This window comes from Lithobates pipiens, unplaced genomic scaffold (assembly GCF_037356315.1).
Source record: "Lithobates pipiens isolate NorthernLeopardFrog02 unplaced genomic scaffold, aLitPip1_a1.2 Scaffold_23, whole genome shotgun sequence".
Lineage (NCBI taxonomy): Eukaryota > Metazoa > Chordata > Amphibia > Anura > Ranidae > Lithobates > Lithobates pipiens.
Window position 1 is genome coordinate 107218486 of NW_027507785.1, and position 22547 is coordinate 107241032.

Below are 22547 nucleotides of genomic sequence, written 5' to 3' on the forward strand. Positions count from 1 at the left end.
ACAGTGAATATTTGAAAAGTATAAACATGATATGGAAACACTGACAATACCTATAACAAAGTAATATGCTTCATTTACACTTAATTAACACAGCATGAAATGAGCTCCTGATATTTACTGGCAGTTCACAGATTTTTACAAACTGTCAGTAAATTTACTGGTGGTTGGCAACCCTGCTCTGTAACTCTTTCCTCTTCCCATACACACCTCTCTCCATTTATCTCTATTTTATAGCAACATGCATTATAATAAAAAAAAAAACATACAAATCCCATGCGTGTGTGAACTATACAAAACATACATACAAATCCCAAGTATATGAACTATCTAAACATAAATTGTGCAGCGATATGGGTAAGACTACCCAAAACTATTTCCTTTTCAACTTTTCAATTAGTATGTCAAAATATAAATAACACACAAAAAGATTTCACTGTGATTGAGAAAACCACAATCAGGTGACAGTTTGTGGAATTACTGTTGAGCTTCTGGGAACTTTGTTGAAATGATTCCTGAACCTTTGAGTCACTATTGAACCCCGACACTTTGTGTCCCTTTAAGCCACAGCCAGTATTCGGCGCAATGAAAATCACACCCAACTTCTGCTGCGGCGCTTTGCGTCACTTTTTCTCAGGTGGGGGGCCCAACTTTTGATCCTGCATACAGACCCACTGCTTTCAAAAATGCCCCTGACCTGAGCTCATCATTGAGCATCCATTCCAGATGCTTGTATGTGACATCACATGCATGACAGAATGCTCTGGCATTCACATGAAAATGACAAAACCACCAATCAAGATGAAAATACATTTATATGAAATTTCAATAAAATTACAATTTATTGCCAAGGCTTAATCTTCCACATAAAACCCCTAAGCGTTTCAACTCTAATTGTGGTCTTCTTCAAGGGGGCATTTTGTTCTATGCAGAAAGGAAAGAATGAATTTACATTTTTATTAATTAATTCATTTATTTTCCATGTATTTAATCACACAAAAAAATGTATGTAGCGGCCATAACCCTTGGCAGGGCGGCCTTAACTTTTGGGCTTACCGGTTACCTCCGCTTGGCTGTTTTTTTCACGCCTAGGGGTTCCCAGAGTTAGTACCCAACAACTTTGGATGCTGACACCATAAAAGTCCTTTAGAAAAGGTTTTTTTATTTGCAGGGGTAACATCCAACAACACAGTCTTATATGGGAACAGAGGGCAAGGGTGAAGAAGCTCAGGCACCTTGAACTGCTAATATCAGAAAATCTCCAATACCACCCAGAGAGTAGCCACTCGCAGCTGGGCGCTTCAAGGTTGAACAAATCTCTAGCCAGAGATTATGGCAGTCAGCACTTTGATACAGAACTTGTGAAATCTTTGACCTTAAGTAACTGGTAACAGAAATGAACAGGAACCTTTTTCCTCAGTACCTGGAACGTTCTCTGCCTCCTTGATAGTACTGGAAAAAGCATGAATTCATCAGTGTCCTTCACAACTCAGCAACCAGGCACTTCTCAGGATGCCAGCTTGTTGGCCCTCCTCTGAAGAGTCCCCCCCAGTCGCTTACATGAGCTGTGGTGCCCCTCCAAGACAAGAGCACACCCGGATGCCTTGAATCCTCCCTCAGTTACTGCACCTCGGACCAGCTGGTTCCGAGACTCGGGAACAGACGGATCCCTACCCCAGACCAGGCGGGTCTATTGGGGTTAGCCAACCGAAGAATGTTGCGGAGCGCCAAAAACGCTGGCGGGGCTACCCCGGTCCAGAATCAGGAAAAGACTGCCAAGGCCTCACGAACGAACCTGGAACACGTGACGTCAACATCTTAAAGCGGAGGTCCACCCTAAAGTGGACCTTCTGCTCATCGGAACCCTCCCCCCCTCCAGTGCCACAATCGGCACCTTTCAGGGGGGAGGGGGGGGTGCAGTTACCTGGATAATCCAGGTAGCTGCACCCACTTCCGGGACAGCTCTCTGCGGAAAGGGGCGTAACTTACGCCCCTTTCCGCAAGTGCCCGCCCCTTCCCGCAAGTGCCCCGCTGCCTGCTGGGAAACACAGCTCCCAGAGGCAGCGGGGAGCGTCCTTATTGCGCAGCGCAATTTGCGCATGCGCAGTAGGGAACCGGGAAATTAAGCCGAAAGGCTCCATTTCCTGATTCCCATACCCAAGATGGCGGCGGCAGGACCCGACAGACGACCTAGCGATCGGCTTCGGGTGCTGACATCGCGGGCGCGCTGGACAGGTAAGTGTCACCATTTTAAAAGTCAGCAGCTGCAGTATTTGTAGCTGCTGGCTTTTAAAAAAAAAAAAAAAAAAAAAAAAAAAAAAAAAAACGCGGAGTCCTGGTGGACTCCCGCTTTAAGTACCCTTCCCCAGACTCCTCAGCAGGGCCTGGTGCACCCACTGATTCAGCTTCCCCGGAGCCATACCCAAAATGCCCAACCAGGCCTGGTTCTGAGCCTGTACACAGGACCAGGCAGAACTCTAACACAGCCTAGCCAAACTGATGTCAAAGTTAAACCTACACAATTAACCCTCAGAACCCCTTTACTGTTCTGAGGCAAAAACTAAAATTTGTACATGACACTTTATCCAAAGTGTCATCGCTACACATCCCACCCAGTTATTTAGACAATGTCCCCATCATCTAGGCAACAACCAGGGTAAAAATACTATCCAAAAAAAAAAAAAAAAAATATACTGTGCCTTAGTTTTTTTATTATATGGGTGTTGGGGAGGGGGAAAAAAAAAAAAAAGGGAAACATTTAAACAATAGCATTTTTACAACAACACATTCAATGCTGTACATATACCACCCAGCTAAACTGACTAACCCACCCAATCTCCGATGAGCTTGACAGTCGATCTCGGTGCATCCTGAAAGAGAAACACAAGACAACACTGTACACTATACATTTCGTCTTGAAGAGCGAAATTCCAATATTAATTCAATGGAACTTCCTTCTTTAAAGACATATGAAATTTTTCTCTAACATTTTCTAACGGCTGTGAAAAGGAAGTTCTTGCCTATTACTGCTCCTTTCCTGCTGACTCACGCCACCTAGTGGTCAGAGCCGCTCTAACTACAAGTCTCTCAGTAACCAGAGCACTGTGGGCTAAAAGCCTATGGAACTTGACGTGCATTTCCATGTAGCGACCACCTATCTACCACACAGTCCTTGTAACTTTGCAGGAAAAACACTGGGAAACAGAAGCTCTCTCTCTCTCTTTTTTTTTTTTCCACAAAATCCAAAGACTTGACTCCAGGGACAGTTCACCAATAAAATCTCGGATCGGGCACAACAACATCCCCATCCTTTCAGACATCAGAGTTGGTGATGAAGTGAACAGCACTGTCCTTATCCGGTTTGCAGGGCACAACTTGTCACAACAGACCTGCCGACCATAGTCCCAATGCAACAAATATCCCGGGAGTCGGTTAAACATTTCTCGGGTGAAAGATATCTTCCGCATGTCACTTCTCCCACAATGTCCATGACTTCCTCAAGCACAAAAAGGAACTTCAAGTCCATACTCTGTTGCCACTCGCCTACGAAAGTCTCAGGGGCATAACAACCCCGTCATGCTTGGGTAGTGTCAATGCACAGGCAACAAATTCGAGTTCAATCTAAAAGCTTTTAAAAAGTTAAAACTTTTACTCTCTGCAACTTTGGTTCAAAAATACTAGTCATCTCCCTCTGGTGTTTAGCTGCAGGCGGAGGGCACAGGTGCACTGTCCAGCCCCGCTACAGGCAGCCTGTTAGTCTCTCATAGAATTTAACAGCTGCTGCCGCTCAACAGGTCTAGACAGAGCCCCTAGCAGTATGAATGTTTAAGGCAGTATGCGCACCACGCCCCGGCGTGCCCAACCATCAAACACAGCCACTGTGCCCCAGCAAATTCTGTCACTGCACCCATCAAATTGTGCCACTGTGACTCCCCCCGCCAAAGGGGAGGAGTTAGTAAGATGACCACTTCCATTTGGGGGCACCAAAAATATTTCTGCACCCAGGCGCCTGTAACCCTAGGATCGGCCCTGGTAGCTCAGGGATGAATGCGCATAACACAGACTTCTTGCGTTCTAACATTCATCCCTGAGTGCATACTGTCCTTTCTTTATGATCTGTGCTTTACTTTACCTTTTAGCTGACCTTTCCCCGACTTGTTCATTCCCCAACTTGTTCGACTTAGTTGGGTTAGGCGGAAAACACTTTGGTGGGGGTGGATCAGCCACGCTTCTTGACCTTTGGGGACACGCCCGCTGACCTTTGACCCTTGGAGGAGGTCCCTATTCTAAATCCCTGAGTCCTAACCTTGTTCTTCAATGGGAAACCCTAACCATAACCCTAAACCGAATCTACATCACATGGCCATTAGGAAAGGGCTTACTTTTTCTACTGTATTTTTCATTCATGCTGTATTGTGGAAAATATCTCCAGAAATAGAGTTTTTTTTTTGCAACTAACTGGGGGGGGGGAAATAAAGTCAACCCAATTAGTTGCACGTTTTAAGAAAACTGGTATGATCTTTGTAAAATGTATTATTTGCGCAGTAAATGTTGTTTTGCTTATAAACATTTTTAATTTTTATCAGCCATTGCAGAGGCCATAGAAAAATGGAGAGCGGAGAAGGAAGCTCATCTTGCATCTGGTGATCAAAATGAGGAGGAGGAGGAAGTCAATATCTATGCAGTGACAGCGGATGAGGTCAAATGCTTTCTTGGGTCAGTAATGTGTTTTAGTTTTTTTTATCTTATCGAATGATGGTAGGTTTGGAGTACTTGACTCTTTTAAGGCCACAGCAGTCCGTATGCCATTGTTCTGAAACCAGATTAAGAAAAGCAAGTTTTTAGACCTCACTTGCACTTGTCTTAAAGTTGTCCCCCTCTTCAGTAGTTTCTCATTGTCACATTCAGAATTGTTGTTGAAGTTATGTAGCGTTCTGAGAACATGAAATTCAGCTTCCACGATATATATTTTTTAGATACACTATATTTAGAGAAGAGGGCATCTAAGGACAGTTATCAATTAAACCAAAAAGGGAGAGGAAGCCAGAAAGTTGTGGGAGTAATAAAACTATATAGCACATGATTGAGAGTATGTTGCTTCTAATTTGCTCTCAGTTATTTTATGACTTGAGGACTAAAATAGGGTGACCAGACATCCCCGGTTCCCGGGGACAGTCCCCAGATTGAGGACACTGTCCCCGGACCAAGTCTGTCCCTGTTTTTGTCCCCGGATTGGAATTGAACAGGGACTGGGGCAATTTCAAAGACAGTTAGTGCAGAATAAAAAAATCTGAATTACACACCTCCGCTTCGCCACTCCTACTAGCTTAGGAGGGTGTATTTTTTTCCATTATCTTTGCCCCTTTGTGATTATCATGTGCTGGTCGGAGCGGAGGGAATATTTCTTCAGTTTCGGGCGCATGCCCATTCAGCTCTGCTTGCATGTTCTTCTGCCTTGGCTCAAGTCCCGGCCAACTCCCTGCCTGCTTATCTCCTTGCCTTCCCTGGCGGAGTGATCTTCCTCTGCTCCCCACCCAGTAGTAGCTGGTAGTGATGGACGAACTTCCAACGGGACGTTTCGCGAACCGCGAACGCGGCCGATAGTTCACGAACCGTAACGTTCGCGGCGGGCCCCATTGACTTCAATGGGGAGGCGAACTTTGCAAACCTACAGGTCAAATTTGCAGCCACAAAATAATTACTAGCTGTGCAAACATAGTCCCACCACATGGCCAATGACATAACACATGTATGAGGTGAATCTGGGATCGACAACTACAAGCATTCTTTTTTTATATGTGAAATTGTTGTGACAATTCAGGACTGTGGAGTGCATGAAGGCAATGGAAGAGAGGGAAGACCAGGGTAGGCAAAGAAGAGGGTGCAGGAGATGATCATCAGCAGCGTGACATACAGCACCGACACCTGCACCGTGACAGAGAGCACCGACACCTGCACCGTGACAGAGAGCACCGACACCAGCACCGTGATAGAGAGCACCGACACCAGCACCGTGATAGAGAGCACCGACACCAGCACCGTGATAGAGAGCACCGACACCAGCACCGTGATAGAGAGCACCGACATCAGCAGCGTCATATACAGCACTGACACCAGCACCGTAAGCAGCCCCAGGAGGAAGTCAGCACAGCACAGGGATGGTGGGAGCCCCTCATAATAAGCAGCCCCAGTAGAAATATGACAGTGCTCAACCTCTTCAAACAGGAGGAGGGTATGGACATATAGTACGTGTGCTTTTTTTGGACCAGAAAGTGAGCCAAATGAAGAAAGAAGGTCTGTGTGCTCGATTAAAAAAATAGTTTATAGACATATACATGGTCTACTGGTCACATGTGTTGAATTCCTCGGAGATCCATGCCTCATTCATTTTTAGAAATGTGAGGTAGTTAACACTGTCGTGAGCTAGGCGATTGCAAATTGGGCAAGCTCTGGCCAGAGGTCAAGCCTGCCCACTCAGTAGTCCAGGGGTTCATCACTCCTCAGAGCGTCCACATCGGACACCTGACGGTCTAGGCGTTCCCTGATGCTGGATCCGGATGACACCTGTCGATGGGTCGGCTGAAAGAATGACCTCATATCAGAAGTCACCAACACATCTTCAAACCGGCCTCTTCTTGCAGGCGCTGTTGGATTGGTACCCGCAACTCCTTCTCTGGGAGTGGGAATTGCTCCTCTGCCAGCACACTCAAAAGCAGAATGCAGCATTTCTCGAAGCAAGGCCTGGAAGTGCTCCATTCTGACAGCCCTCTTTGACGGCGGTAACATTTCCGCCATTTTGCGTTTGTACCGGGGGTCTAAGTACGTTGCCTACCAGTACTGGTCCTGGTCCTTGCTTTTTATACGGGGGTCCCTATTAAAACACTGGAGCATGAAGGCCCCCCCATTTCCACTAAACTGGAAGCGGTGTGGTGGCCTGGCTCCTGCTCATCATCCAGGATAATGTCGTCCTCTTCATTCTCCTCTCCCCATCCACGCACAACAGGGATCCCAGAAAGGTTTAAAGCATGCTCTTCTTGCTCCTCCTCATCCGCCCCGGAACCATCCTCCTCTAACTCCTCTTCAGACTCCTGTTGTTGACTTGTCTCAGATAGAGTAGCCCCCCTGGGAATTCATCCAGCATTGCGACTTCCTCATCTTCCCGCTCCTCCACAGCTTGATCAATGACACGACGCAATGCACGCTCCATAAAGAAGGCATAAGGTACCATGTCACTGATGGCGCCATGGCTGCGACTGACCAGTTTGGTGATCTCCTCAAATGGCCGTAGAAGTCTGCATGCATCGCGCATGAGCAGCCACTGGCGCAGTGAAAAAAACCCCAGCTGCCCAGAACCTGTTCTGCCGCAGAGTTCATACAGGTAGACGTTAACTGCACGTTTCTGCTGGAGCAGCCTATCAAGCATATAGAAGGTTGAGTTCCATTGCGTCGGGCAATCGCAAATAAGACGTCTGACTGGCAGATTGTGTCGCCGCTGAATGTCAGCAAGGCGAGCCATGGCCGTGTAAGATCTTTTGAAATGGGCCGAGATTTTCCTTGCCTGCCGCAAGATGTCCTGGACCCCAGGGTATTTGACAACGAATCGCTGCACGACCAAGTTTAAGACGTGTGCCATGCATGGCACGTGCGTAATTTTGCCCTGTTTCAATGCGCTAAGCAGATTGGCACCGTTGTCGCACACCACTTTACCAACTGTCAAATTGAGCGGTGTTAGCCACTGATCTGCCTGTGAACGCAAAGCTGAAAGGAGTGCCGGGCCAGTGTGGCTCTTGGCTTCCAGGCACAACAGACGCAGCACGGAATGGCAACGTCTCACCTGGCATGTCGAATAGGTTCTGGGGAGCTTGGGCGGCACAGCGGAAGAGACGCTAGCAGTGGAAAAGGAGGAGTCAGCCGAGGAGGAGAGGGAGGAGGATGGAGTAGGAGGAGAAGAGCCAGGCCTGCATGCAATCCGTGGCGGTAAAACCAAATCTACACGGTTGCCACGGGTTACATGCTTGACAGCCATCAGAAGGTTCACCCAGTGGGCAGTAAAAGTGATATACCTTCCCTGGCCATGTTTGCTAGACCACGTGTCTGGTCAGATGCATCTTGGCACCGACACTGTGTGCCAGAGATACATTCACTTGCCGCTGAACATGGCCATATAGCTCTGGGATGCCCTTCTGTGAGAAATACTTCCTTCCTGGGACCTTCCATTGTGGTGTTCCAATGGCCACAAATTTGCGAAAGGCCTCCGAGTCCACCAGTTTATATGGCAGTAGTTGGCGGGCTATCAGTTCTGACAAGCCAGCCGTCAACCGTTGGGCAATAGGGTTATCCGGCGTCATTTTTTTTACGCTCGAACATTAGGCCCACGGAAGCCTGCATTTTTACAGAAAAATGTGAGCTTGGTGTGATGGAAGGTGGAGTGGAGGACAATTGTGAGGAGAGAGGAGAAGAAGTAGAAGACGAGGCTGGACGGTGAGAGCCTGGAGTGTGGCTTTGTGTGTTCCGTTGCTCCCACTGGGCTCGGTGATGGCTGCTCATGTGCTTTCCTAAGGCGGTCGTCCCTAGGTGAGTGTTGGGCTTACCGCGACTAATGTGTTGACTGCAAATATTGCAGATGGCAACGCCATTGTCAGCAGCGGACACGTTAAAAAAAGTCCACACTGCAGAGCTATGTGCCGGCGTCCTGGGAGCGCCAGATGTGACCGTACATGGTCGATGACTCGCTCCTGGTACATTAGCAGTCTGCTTTGTCCCTCCTGTGCAATGTAAGTTATTCCTGCTTCTCCTCCCTATCTGATGGTCCATATCTCCCTCTGAACTCCCCTCCTCTTCCTCTCTTGTGGGCTCCCACGTGACTTCACTAGACACGTCATCGACGTCACCTTCCCCACCGCTATAAGTAGAGATCTCGGAGTAGGCAGCAACACTGAGGACCAACCTCCTCCTTGGGCTGACCTGGGTACTGTCGTCAGACTGCTGAGTGGCGGTTGTTGCTACCTCCTCTTCCTGATCCAATGCCAAGAGTGGCTGCGCATCAGAAATGTCTTGATATGGATCGGAAAATAATTCCTGTGACTCAAGCGGAAGGTATGTGGTGGTGGTGGTGTTGTTGGTAGTGTCTTTGGGGGTGCACATAGCAGAGAGTAAAGAAGAGGGTGCAGATCAAGAGGATGCAGAAGAGTAAGGCTGAGTGAGCCACTCAACCAAGTCTGGTGCGTCCTTTAAAGTAATTCAACGCACCTTCTGCAACTTCCCACTTTGGCTCAAGCCTGTTGCTCCTGTCCTACCCCTACCACCCCTGTGGAAGGGCCTGCCTCTTCCTCTGCCTGTCATTTTTTAAATGACTCTTTGACAAAACTCTCAGTCCCTATACTGATAAAGGACTGCTGCAGTGAGCAGTAGTGCACCTCAACCCTATATATTGTGGACCTATACCAGTCCTTAAGGAATAGCAGACTGTACCTCACTCAACCCTATGTACTGTAGTACCCAATACCTTACCAGTCCTTTAAGGACCTTTGTGGAACTAGTAGGTTGCGAATGATTAGCAGACTGTACCTCAGTCCCTATACTGATAAAGGACTGCTGCAGTATAGGGCAGCAGTCAGCAGTAGTGCACCTCAACCCTATATATTGTGGACCTATACCAGTCCTTAGGGTTGAGTGAGGTACAGTCTGCTATTCCTTAAGGACTGGTATAGGACTACTGCAGCAAAAGGGCAGCAGTCAAGTATAATATTCTTTCTATATTTGGAAGAAAGAATATTTTATACGTGTACAAGCCTATTACCATACCAGTACTGAAAAGAACCTTTGTGGACCTAATAGTAGCAGCTACTGATTAAACTGACTGTCCCTCACTGCCACACACAGCTTCCTGCCTGTCCCTATTTAAACTGACAAAACACAGGCTGCTGGAACAATAACTTGAATAGCACTCAAAACTATATCCTGTATTACTTTACCAGTCCTGAAAAGGACTTTTGTGGACCTAATAGTAACAGCTGATGATTAAACTGACTGTCCCTGCTGCACACAGTGTCCTGTCCCTCTCTCTACACTGACAAAAGACAGGCTGCTGCAACAATCACTAGCACAGCAGTGCCTCAAACCTATATCCTGAACTACACCTAACACCTATACCAGTCCTGAAAAGAACTTTTGTGGACCTAATAGCTAGCGATTTGGGTCACTGCAGTCTCTCCCTGCTCCACACAACAACCTCTCCCTATAGTGACATACGAAAGAATGTAAAATGGCCGCCGGATCGGGTCTATTTATAAGTTAGGGGGAATGTCCAAGTGTCCATGTGCTGTAATGTCTCAATTGGCTGTCATGTACCCCATGATGGATGTGTCATCGTAGGTCAAAGTTCTTTTACACAGTAAACACGGAAGTCCGCCGGGCGAACGGCGGCAACAGTCCGCCGATCGGGCAGATGGCGAACAGCCGGAATTTGCTGCGAAACGACCGCCGGGCGAACCGTTCGGCCATCCCTAGTAGCTGGGGCCTGTTGAGTAAGACTTGACACAATGTGAGGAAGGCGGCGGAGGCGATGGGCAGAGAGTCGTTGATTGGCGCCATTACTAGAAAAAAAAAAAATGTCTCCGGATTTCATTTTAAAAATCTGGTCACCTTAGACTAAAAGGATTAGTCCACAAATGAAATGTCAGTTCTTGTTATATTCTTCTGGATTTAAATGCACACTGAATTTATTTATTTCTGAGGGACTCCAATGACAAGGCATTCTATGTCTGCTTACCTGTCCCTATCAGGGCCAGTATGAAAAGGTTTTATGTCACTTGTTGGATCTTTCATTTACAGTGAAACCTTGGATTACGAGCATAATCCGTTCCAGGAGAATGCTTGTAATCCAAAGCACTATCAAAGCGAGTTTCCCCATAGAAGTCAATGGAAAACAAAGATAATTTGTTCCGCATTAACTTTTATTACATGCAATACCGCATGTGGCCAGAGGTGTGGGGCGCCAGACAGCCTCTGAAATACTCTGGGACAGCTCGGCTGAACTCGGGAACCGAGTGTTTCAGAGTATTTCTGAACGGCTCCGAACCATTACAAGTGTCACCGGCGCCCCCGCACCTCTGGACAAATGCGGTACTGCACACATTAGCTTGCATTCTGCTCGTTTTGCGGGACAACACTCGCAAACCGAGTCGGGGGGGGGAGGAATCAAACAAGCAGAGCTTCCCATTTTGGGTGAAGCTCTGCTTTAAGTGGTTGTTTTACAAGCTAAGGGTTCACATATACTTTAAAAATTCAAAGTGCCCTCTCCCACTTCTCAAGCTACTCAGTCTTGTAATATGTGGCCTCACTGAATAAAGTTGGCCATAGACAATTTTATTTTCACTCAGTCAGCGGGACTAATGAAAAAGAAATACCAGATTCCTCCATCCACACAAGCAAGGTGGTTGGAGGTATCAGCCAATCGGGACATAGCATTCCGGCAGTGTGATCCACCAATATCAGAATACACTGATCAATGTCTGACAAATGTCCCTTAGGCAGAAGTCGACCAAGCCGCTAAAACCAGCACAATTTTGGTCCATGTATGGCTAGCTTTAAGGCCTTATTCTCACAGGCATTAAGAACAGGCATATGTTTTGAATAATTGAAGGTTTCCCAATGCCTTTCAAAGCCATTTTTAGTCCCATGCTGTGTCCCGATATCTCAGTGTGAAATGCTGGTACTAATGCTGCCCAGCTCTGCCCTATTATTGTGTACAGATGACTCACCTGCAGACGCTGTGTTTACTTGTAAATTGCAGCGGCATTACTAAGTAAATAGCTGGCGGCATTGATATGTAAATAAAGGCGGCATTCATATGTATATCATGCTCCCCTGCAGTGAGGAGAGGATGTGCTGTAACCTCTAGCAACCAATCAGTGAACAGTATTACTGTACAGTAATCTCTAGCAGCCAATTAATAAGCAGAAATAATTTGCTGTAACCTCTAGCAACTAAACAGTGAGCCGTAATGTGTGCTGTAACCTCTAGCAACCAGTCATTAACCACTTAATAACCGCCCTATAGCCGAATGACGGCTTTAGGGCGGTTTCTTAACTGTGGGAGGCCGTCATATGACGTCCTCCCAGAATTCCGCTCTCGCGCGCACTCGAGAGCATCCGTGACCGCCAGGTCCACAGGACCCGGCGCATCACGGTAAACGGCCGCTCGTCGCGGCCGTTTACCACGTGATCGCTCCGTCAAATGACGGAGTGATCACTTGTAAACAAACCGGCGTCATAACATGACGCCGGTTCCTCCCTCCCCCTCTCTGTACCGATCGGAACAGCGGAGGGGGAGGAGATCGGTGTCAGCAGCGATGTGGGCTGCATCTGCAGTGCCCACATCGCTGCTCACCGAAAATTAACCCCTCAATACCCTGCAACACCCACCAATACCCTGCAATGCTCTGCAACACCCTCCAATATCCTGCAATGCTCTGCAACACCCTCCAATATCCTGCAATGCTCTGCAACACCCACCAATACCCTGCAACACCCGCCAATACCGTGCAACACCCGCCAATACCGTGCAACACCCGCCAATACCGTGCAACACCCGCCAATACCGTGCAACACCCGCCAATACCGTGCAACACCCGCCAATACCGTGCAACACCCGCCAATACCGTGCAACACCCGCCAATACCGTGCAACACCCGCCAATATCCTGCAATGCTCTGCAACGCCATACTCTGATATACCCAGCCATACCCAGCCATAGTCGGTGATACCCTGCAATACCCAGCCATAGACCCCCCCCCCCTCCCGCCGCCCTCCGGTGCTTCTACCGACTCGCCAATACTATCAAATCCAGAATCTTTTTTTTTTTTTTTTTCTCAGGCTTCCCAGCTTAGAGGTGAGATGCGGGGTCTTATTGACCCCACATCTCACTGTAAAGAGGACCTGTCATGCCATATTCCTATTACATTCCTTGTAATAGCATGTTTACATTCCTTGTAATAGGAATAAAAGTGATCAAAAAATTTATTTTTGGGGAAAAAAAAATGTCAAAATAAATAAAGTAAAATGAACAATAAAATTTTTTTTTTTTTTTTTTAAAGCGCCCGTCCCCATGTGCTCGCATGCAGAAGCGAACGCATACGCAAGTCCCGCCCACATATGAAAACGGTGTTCAAACCACACATGTGAGGTATCGCTGCGTACGTTGGAGCGAGAGCAATAATTCTAGCCCTAGACCTCCTCTGTAACTCAAAACATATAACCAGTAAAAAAAAAAAAAATAATTAAATCGTCGCCTATGGGGATTTTTAAGTAGCGACGTTTGGCGCCATTCCACGAGCCTGTGCAATTTTGAAGAGTGACATGTTAGGTATCGATTTACTCGGTGTAACTTTATCTTTCACATTATGCAAAAATTGGGTTAACTTTACTGTGTTTTTTTTTTTTTTTTTAAGCACAAAACTGTTTTTTTTCCAAAAAAAAGCATTCGAAAAATTGCTGCGCAAATACCGTGCGAGATAAAAAGTTGCAACGACCACCATTGTATTCTCCAGGGTGTTTGCTAAAAAAACATATATGTTTTGGGATTCGATGTAATTTTCTAGCAAATAAATGATGATTTTTACATGTAGGAGAGAAATGTCAGAATTGTCCTGGGTGCTCCAGAACGCCTGATGGCGCTCCCTGCATGTTGGGCCTCTGTATGTGGCCGCACTGTGTAAAAGTCTCACACATGTGGTATCGCCGTACACGGGAGTAATAGCAGAATGTGTTTTGGGGTGTAATTTGTGGTATGCATATGCTGTGTGAGAAATAAACTGATAATATGACAATTTTGTGTAAAAAAAAAAAAAAAGTAAAAAAAAATCTTGATTTTGCAAAGAATTGTGGGAAAAAAATGACAACTTCAAAAAACTCATCATGCCTCTTACTAAATACCTTGGAATGTCTTCTTTCCAAAAAGGGGTCATTTGGGGGGGTATTTGTACTTTTCTGGCATGTTAGGGTCTCAAGAATTGAAATAGGCCGTCAGTACTTCAGGTGTGATCAATTTTCAGATATTGGCACCATAGCTTGTGGACTCTATAACTTTCACAAAGACCAAATAATATCCACCAATTTGTACTTATTTTTACCAAAGATATGTAGTGGTATAAATTTTGGCCAAAATTCATGAAGAAAAAATTACTAATCTGCTAAATTTTATAACAGAAATGAAGAAAAATGACCAGTTACACTTACCGGTAACGTCTTTTCTAGGAAATCTTCCAGGACGGCACACCTGAGAGATGACTGGTCCACCTGACAGGAAACACAATCAACAACGAGTTTAAAAGTCCCCACCCCTCCCTCAGACCCTCAGTTATGGTAAAGAAAATCCCACACCAGTGTCAGAGGGAACATTCTGTGAAGAATTAATATATCACCAATAAAACAAGGGTAGGGAGTAGGCCTGCAGTCCTGGAAGATTTCCTAGAAAAGACGTTACCGGTAAGTGTAACTGGTCATTTTCTCCAGTCATCTTCCAGGACGGCACACCTGAGAGGATAAGCAAGAAGTTCAGGCCTACCTTTAGGGCGGGACAACCGCTTGTAGGATCTTCCTGCCAAATGCCAAATCCTGAGGGGACAACAGCTCCACTCTGTAGTGCCTCAGAAATGTTCTATGGCTCGTCCATGTTGCTGCCTTGCAGATCTGGTCAATTGAGGCGCCTGCCCTCTCTGCCCAGGAGGTCGCAAGGGATCTAGCTGAATGCGCCTTAAGGCGGGTTGGTACTGGTTTACCTGCCTGTCTATAAGCGATGGATATGGTCTGTCTAACCCATCTAGCTATCATAGACTTAGATGCTTGAAGACCCTTTTTCTTCCCTGAAAAAGTGACCAATAAATGACTGGATCTCCTAAAGTCCTTCACCCTTTCTAAATAGACTAGGAGACAACGCCTGACATCTAAGAAATGAAATCTTTCCTTTTCCTTATTCTTAGGATTCTGGCAAAAGGACGGGAGAATAATCTCCTGTGTTCTGTGAAATAATGAAGCTACCTTTGGCAAATAAAGAGGATCCTGAGTGAGGATTACCCTATCCTCTAGGATGCGCAAAAACGGCTCTTTAATCGACAGAGCCTGTATATCACTCACCCTCCTGGCCGTAGTGATAGCCAGGAGGAAGGCCAACTTAAATGATAAAAGCTTAACCGAAATTTGAGCCACCGGCTCAAAAGGCCCCCTTGTTAGGGCATCTAATACCAGGGACAGATCCCATGGAGGGCAACTGACCGACCTAACTGGAACTACCCTTTCCCTGGCCGACAAAAATCTTTTTATTAGCGGCTCCTGTCCTAGCTTCCTATCAAAAAACACGGACAGGGCTGCCACCTGGACCTTTAGGGTGCTAACTGCCAAACCCTGGTCCACCCCCTCCTGAAGAAAGTCTAGGATGGTGGGTATCATCTGGAGAGCCCCCTCCTTAGACTGTAGCCAGTGGGAGAAGACTTTCCAGACCTTTGCATAAATCTTTCTGGTGACGCCTTTCCTACTGAGGAGAAGAGTATCTATCACTTTTTCCGAACAGCCCCTGTCTCGGAGTATTTCCCTTTCAATAGCCATGCTGTCAGAGAGAGACGACCCGGGTCGGGGTGAAAGACTGGACCCTGACTGAGTAGGTCTCGTTGCACCGGCAGACGCAGCGGGGGAGCTATCGCGAGACTCTGAATGGTGGGAAACCAAACTCTCTTGGGCCACCAGGGTGCTATCAGTATCAGGACTGACCTTGAGTAGGTTAATTTTTGTAGGACTCTGGGAAGGAACACCAATGGGGGAAAGGCATAAGCCAGTCTGAAATCCCACACTTGTACAAGAGCGTCTATCCCTTCTGCTTCTTGATCCTTGTAAAGGGAGAAAAACCTGAGAACCTTCGCATTCTCCCGGGAAGCGAACAAATCTATTTCTGGCTTGCCAAAATGTTTGCACACCAGGAAGAAGATTTCTTTGCTCAATCCCCATTCCCCTTGAAGGATGGGCTGTCTGCTTAGAAAATCTGCTTGCAGATTGAGTGAGCCCTTTATATGAATCGCTGACAGTGAAAGGACCCTCTTTTCTGCCTTCACAAGGATCTGTTGCGCTAACCGTCTTAGTTTGTCCGACCTTGTCCCTCCTTGGTGGTTTAGGTATGCCACCGTGACCAGGTTGTCCGAGAGGACCTGAACCTCCCTGTCCTGCAGTTCCTCTCGGAAATAGTCTAGGGCTTTGCCTACTGCCAGAAGCTCCCTGAAATTGGAAGACTCCCTGGCTTGGCTGTGGTTCCAGGACCCCTGGGTATATCGGTCTCCCAGATGAGCCCCCCAACCCCAGGCGCTGGCGTCCGTGGTTAAGACCAAAGGGTTTACCTGAGACCAGGGGCGACCATTCAACAAATTCTGTGGGTCGAGCCACCACCGCAGAGAACGAGATACCTCCTCTGTGATGGGTACTCTGTTCTCTAATGTTTCTCTTTTTCCTCCCCATGAGGCAAGTAGAAAAGACTGAAGCTCCCGAGAATGGAGTTGTGCCCAGGTTACTGCCGGAATGCAGGCCGTCATGAGGCCCAGCAATCTCATTATATATCTCAGAGAGGCTTCTCCTCTTTCGAGAAGGGTGACAACCGCATTCTGGACCTTCGTTACCTTTTCTGTTGGTAAGAATACCTTCTGTGCCTGCGAGTCTAACAGGTAGCCTAGGTATAGCTTGGACTGAGATGGAGTCAGTGAGGACTTCTCCTGACTGACCATCCAGCCCAAGGTCTCCAGAGTTTCCAACACGATGTCTCTGTCTATTACTGCTTGCCTCTGATCCACACTGTAGATCAGCAAGTCGTCCAGGTAGGGTATTAACCCTATCCCCTGCAGGTGTAGGTATGCCACTACTTCGGCTAACACCTTTGTGAATATCCTTGGACTTGCCGCCAGCCCAAAAGGGAAGAGCCCTGAACTGCCAGTGTTGTGTCCTCTGCTGTATGCAAACTGCGAAGCGTAGGTACTTCTGGTGTTCGGGAGCAATGGGTACGTGTAGATAAGAGTCTTTTAGGTCCAGGGTGACCATAAAGACTCCTCTCTGCAGATGCTTTCTTACTGAGTAAATACTCTCCATCCTGAACTTCTTGTGAAGCAGGAAACGGTTGAGTCTTCTCAAATTTATTATCAACCGAAATTTTCCTGAGGGTTTTGGAACCACAAATACGTGTGAGTAAAAACCCTGGGTAAGCTGATTGGTTGGTACTGGAGTAATAACCCTTTGCTCTGCTAGCTCCTTTAGATTTTTCAGTAACCCTTCTGCCTTGGTTGGGTCCCTGGGAGGAAAAGTAACCAGAAATTCCTGTGGGGGATGGGTCTGAAATTCCAGTCTGTACCCCACTTCTAAAAGGTTTAGAATGTATGGACTCTGCGTAATCCTTTCCCACTGTGGAAGGAATTCGCTGAGTCTTGCGCCTACCTTTACGGTGGCGTCATTTACCTTCTTTCTGAGAGGCTCCGGAGCTGAAGAAAAGAATTGCACTTTTTTCTTTTCCTTTCCCCAAGTTCCATTTCCTCCTTGGTTCAGTTTTTCCCCTTATGATGGGTCTTTGAATAGGGGCCTCGAAAAAATTTCTTACCCCTTTCTTTCTTGGGCCTTACAGGAAATTTCTTGCCCTTCTCCGTAGATCGGGACAAAACCTGATCTAGGCCTGAACCAAACAGCAAAGAACCCTCAAAGGGGATGCCGCATAGGCGAGACTTGGAAGTAAAATCCCCATCCCAGGTCTTGACCCATAGAGCTCTCCTGGAAGAGTTCAAAAGTGCTGCTGCTTTAGCTGTGGTCCTAACAGTTTCTACAGCTGCATCTGCCACATATGCTACTGCTCGACTGATTACTTCCAGCGAGTCTACAATCTCTTTAGCCTCCCTACTGCGGGAAACATGATCCATTAATTTGCCCAGCCAGGTGTCAGCATTTCTGGCTACACAGGCGGAAGCTAGGGCAGGCGCCATTGCTGCCGCATTCGCCTCCCAGGCTCTTTTGAGTAAAGTTTCCGACTTTCTATCCATCTGATCCTGGATATTTCCGGAATCTTCAAAGGACAAATCGGACCTCTTAGATACTTGCGCTAAGGCTGCATCCAGGCGAGGAGCTTTAAAAAATTTTTCCTCCTCCTCATCTTTAAAGGGACACCTCCTTTTCCAAGCTTTCAGTTTGAGAAGCTTGCGTTCAGGTTCCTTCCATTCTCTAAGGATTATCTCCTTCAGAGACTGGTGGATGGGAAAGGTCTTGGTCTGTAACCTTCCTAAACCTCTATATACTCTATCTTGAGCTGAGACTTGAGCAGAGGGAACCTGAATATCTTCTGAGGCGTAAATGGCTTTTAATAAACCCTCCATGTCCTCACTCGGGAACAAAAAATCCCCCAAGCTTAGCCTCCCCCTGGCTATCTTGGTCTGAATCTTCCTCTCCAGAACTACAATCTGGTACTTGGCCTTCCTCCACTTCAGATAATAGGGAGACTTGGCCCTGGGAACTTTCCGCATAAGATGTGGAAAGGTTTTCCTGTAACTGAGGAGTCTCTCTCTCTCTGACGGTACTTCCTGCAAACCCTTCACAAGGGTGGACTGAAAAGTTTGAAGGGTAGCCAACATTTCTGCTTGTAAGGCCCTACATTCCTTCACGACCTGAGCGGTCTCCCTGCCTGCGAGTTTGATGATACATCGATCGCAGAAAGGTTTGGAGTGGTCTTGTGCTAACTTAGCGTTACAGTAACCACAACGCCTGGACTTTGAAGTAACCTTCCCCTTAGACCTAGCAGCTGACCCCTGGGCAGAGCTTTCGGTCCCTGGGAATAGTCAAAAAATAGACAATTTAGCTACACAAGTCCTAAAAGGGGCACAGGAGCTCTACCCCGAGAACCCTGCCCCTAAATAAAGTTGGATCACTCACCCCCAGTGGCGACCTCAACGATTGTCTGCTCAGACTGACCTTCCTCTTCCATGGCGATTTGCTGCCCTGCAGGATCGCTGGATCAGGTCTCGAGCATCCCCTTGTTGTCTTTTCCAAGTGTCAGGAAAGCGTCTTGCAGGACGAGGAGACTGGGTGTATTACAGCACACCCGTTCTGTTTGAAAAAAAACGCGCCGATCGGCGCCATCTTTAAGGAGGTCCGTCGCCCGGAAATGACGCACGGCCTCTTCCGGTCCTGCGCACTGAGGCTGGAACGCACGCCGGTGCGTCCAGCCATCTCAACTTCCGGAACTCGATACCCGGAAGTGACGCCCTTGGACTTCCGGACATGCGCTGTGGCGTTGGAACGCACGCCACCCGCGTCCGCCTAAGGAAAGGCATCACCTCACCACTCCACCAACGAATGTGCAGGTAGGCCAATACAACAGGGGAATAGCCTACTGGGACAACTCCCCTGTCCCACGAGGCTCATACAAGGCTCCCTAAGGAGACCTTGAGTGAGGAATACCCCCCCCAAGATTTCTCCTGGGGGTATACAAGGGAGCACCACAGACCCTGTCTGTTCAAGTCCCTAAAAAAAGAACCTCACAAGAAAAACACGGGGTCCCAGACCCCAAGGAAAAAACTTTTAGAAAGAAACTTGGTTTCGCTGTCATCCTGTGGGAAACACAATCAAGAACTGAGGGTCTGAGGGAGGGGTGGGGACTTTTAAACTCGTTGTTGATTGTGTTTCCTGTCAGGTGGACCAGTCATCTCTCAGGTGTGCCGTCCTGGAAGATGACTGGAGAAAATTCATTTTTTTTTTTTTTTTTTTTTTTTTTTTTTTTTTTACAGAATTTTCTGTATTTTTTCTTTTATAGCACAAAAAATAAAAAACCCAGCGGTGATTAAATACCACCAAAAGAAAGCTCCATTTGTGTGAAAAAAAGGACAAAAATTTCATATAGGTCCAGTGTTGCATGACTGAGTAATTGTCATTCAAAATGTGAGAGCACCGAAAGCTGAAAATTGGTCTGGTTATTAAGGGTGTTTAAGTGCCCAGTGGTCAAGTGGTTAAACAGTAAAGATATGCTGTAACCGCTGGCAACCAATCGTAATTGCTGCCTGATCTGATACAGTAAACTGATTTTAAGTTTAGCTACTACTTATTGTATGTCTCTGAGCAGGTGGAGAGTGAAATTGCATGGGGGGGGGGGGGGGGGGCTCCCCCCCCCAAGAAAATTTTTGCCCAGGGTCCAATCAATATTAAAGACAGCCCTGTCTGTACATAAAAGCTTAGGGTCTAGTATAAAATAAAAGTAAAAAATTCAAAATGTCTTTGCATTGATTTGCTTCACCTTGTTTGTGATCTCGCCATCAACATTTAGCTGCTGCCACTGGCAAAGCTTGCAAAAAACATAATTCAAGTCAATGACAGAGTGCCTTATAGACTTCCAAGTGGTTCAGGAAGCTTTTGCTTTTAACAAATTCCTTTCTAATGAATAACCTATTCAACAAGACCTTCTGCAGGATTTGGACAAACACCTCCTAAACACACAAAAAATGCGCTTCAATGCTGTGTGCAAATTTCACATGCAGAATTTTTTTTAATGCCCATGGGAACTTTCAGGGAAAGTTTCTTTATCTGCTAAAGGAAAAACTAAGATGGTCATAGTGTGTGTGTGTGTGTGTGTGTGTGTGTGTGTGTGTGTGTGTGTGTGTGTGTGTGTGTGTGTGTGTGTGTGTGTGTATATATAGTAACATTGGGGTGTTTAGCTCAATTGGTAGATGCATTTTTTAGTTCACATCAGGCAGGCGTTTATGGTTAAGGGCCTGGTAGCCCACATTTATTATAAGAAAACAAAATATTCGTCCATCCAGAAATCCCACGCAGGGGTCCAAGCTTACATTAAATACACAAAAAAATCCAAATGAAAATGCTAGCCCACCTGGCTACTCTAGTAGTGCTGCTATAGGTACTTGCTCCGTCCACCAAACTGCTTGGACGCACACAGTCTTAGGCTCCTTGGACGCACACAGCTTCAAGCCCTTTAACACACAGCTTTGGACTCCTTGGACACACACACAGCTTCAACCCTTCAACGCACACAGCTGTGGGCTCTTTGGACATGCACACAGCTTCACTCCACACTCAACAGCCCCTTCGTTATATGGCTGTGTGCAGCTGGGCACACACCCTGCTCGTTATCACCAAGACCTGGACACAGGGTTGGAGATCCCTCTTTCCTCCAATTTCACAGGGACAGAGCCTCGCTCTGTCACAATATATATATATATATATATATATATATATATATATATATATATATATAAAATTTATATTGATCATGTTAGTTTTTATATGATCATATTGCTTAGGTTTGATCTTGAATCACAGAGTGAGGCCACCCCAGGAATCCGGATTTACTGCTGAACCATATACAGGCTCTAATGCGTGTATTGACCAAGCCTAAACAGCAAGGTCACACGCTTTAAGGTGAGCGGCTATTACCTGGGGGAACACTTGAATGCACACAAAGCACTTTAATATTGGTCTGGTATCACAACAACCACTGAATTGCATGGATTGTATTGGTGCACCTTTGGACTGAGTTTTTGATTGCGCACACACACACACACACACACACACACACACACACACACACACACACACACACACACACATATTATTCCAATAGTGATTTTGATCGTTTTTATTTTTTATTCCACCATTTTTCATCAAGGATTTTTTAATTGCTTTTTTTTCCTCACCATATGGACGTTTTTCCTTATCTTGCATGATAGCACTTTATTTGTGCTATTGTATGTATATTTAAAGCGGGGTTCCACCCTAAAGTGGAACTTCCGCTCATCGGAACCCCCCCCCCCCCTCCAGAGTCACATTTGGCACCTTTCAGAGGGGAGGGGGGTGCAGATACCTAAGACAGGTATTTGCACCCACTTCCATGCATAGACTCCCACGGGAGTCTATGCAGTTTCCTGTCCCGCCGCACTGTCTGCTGGGACACACACAGGTCCCAGAGACAGCGCGGACCATTCCTAGTGCGCTGCGCGACTCGTGCATGCACAGTAGAAAACCGGGAAGTGAAGCCACAGCGCTTCACTTCCTGACTCCCTAACCAAGAATTGCGGCGGCAGCAGCCGAGACCGATTGATCGCTGGACCCTGGGACAGGTGAGTGTCTATTTATTAAAAGTCAGCTGGCTTTTAATAATTTTTTTGTAGGTGGAATCCCTCTTTAAGCACGAGTATCACTTTATTGCTGTTGGTATATAGCACATTTTTTATTTTACCATTAGGCTTTTTATTTTGAAAGCGCAGCGTACTTTCGTATATTTGATGATCTCGGTATGAGTTATGAGACATGTGCAACGCAAGCAGCGGATTCAAAAGAAGAGTAGTGATTGAGAGCGTCTACTTGGGCTTATGGTTAGTGGTGGCTCACAGGACATTACATTGTATGTTTTGACTACGTTTGTTCTTTTTACTTTTATTATTGAACAAGTATGATTTGACTGTACTTCCATTTCAGCCCGATTTCATGGTTTCTGACACTTCTCCCGAGAGGCAGCTCATTGCAACAATGGAAAGG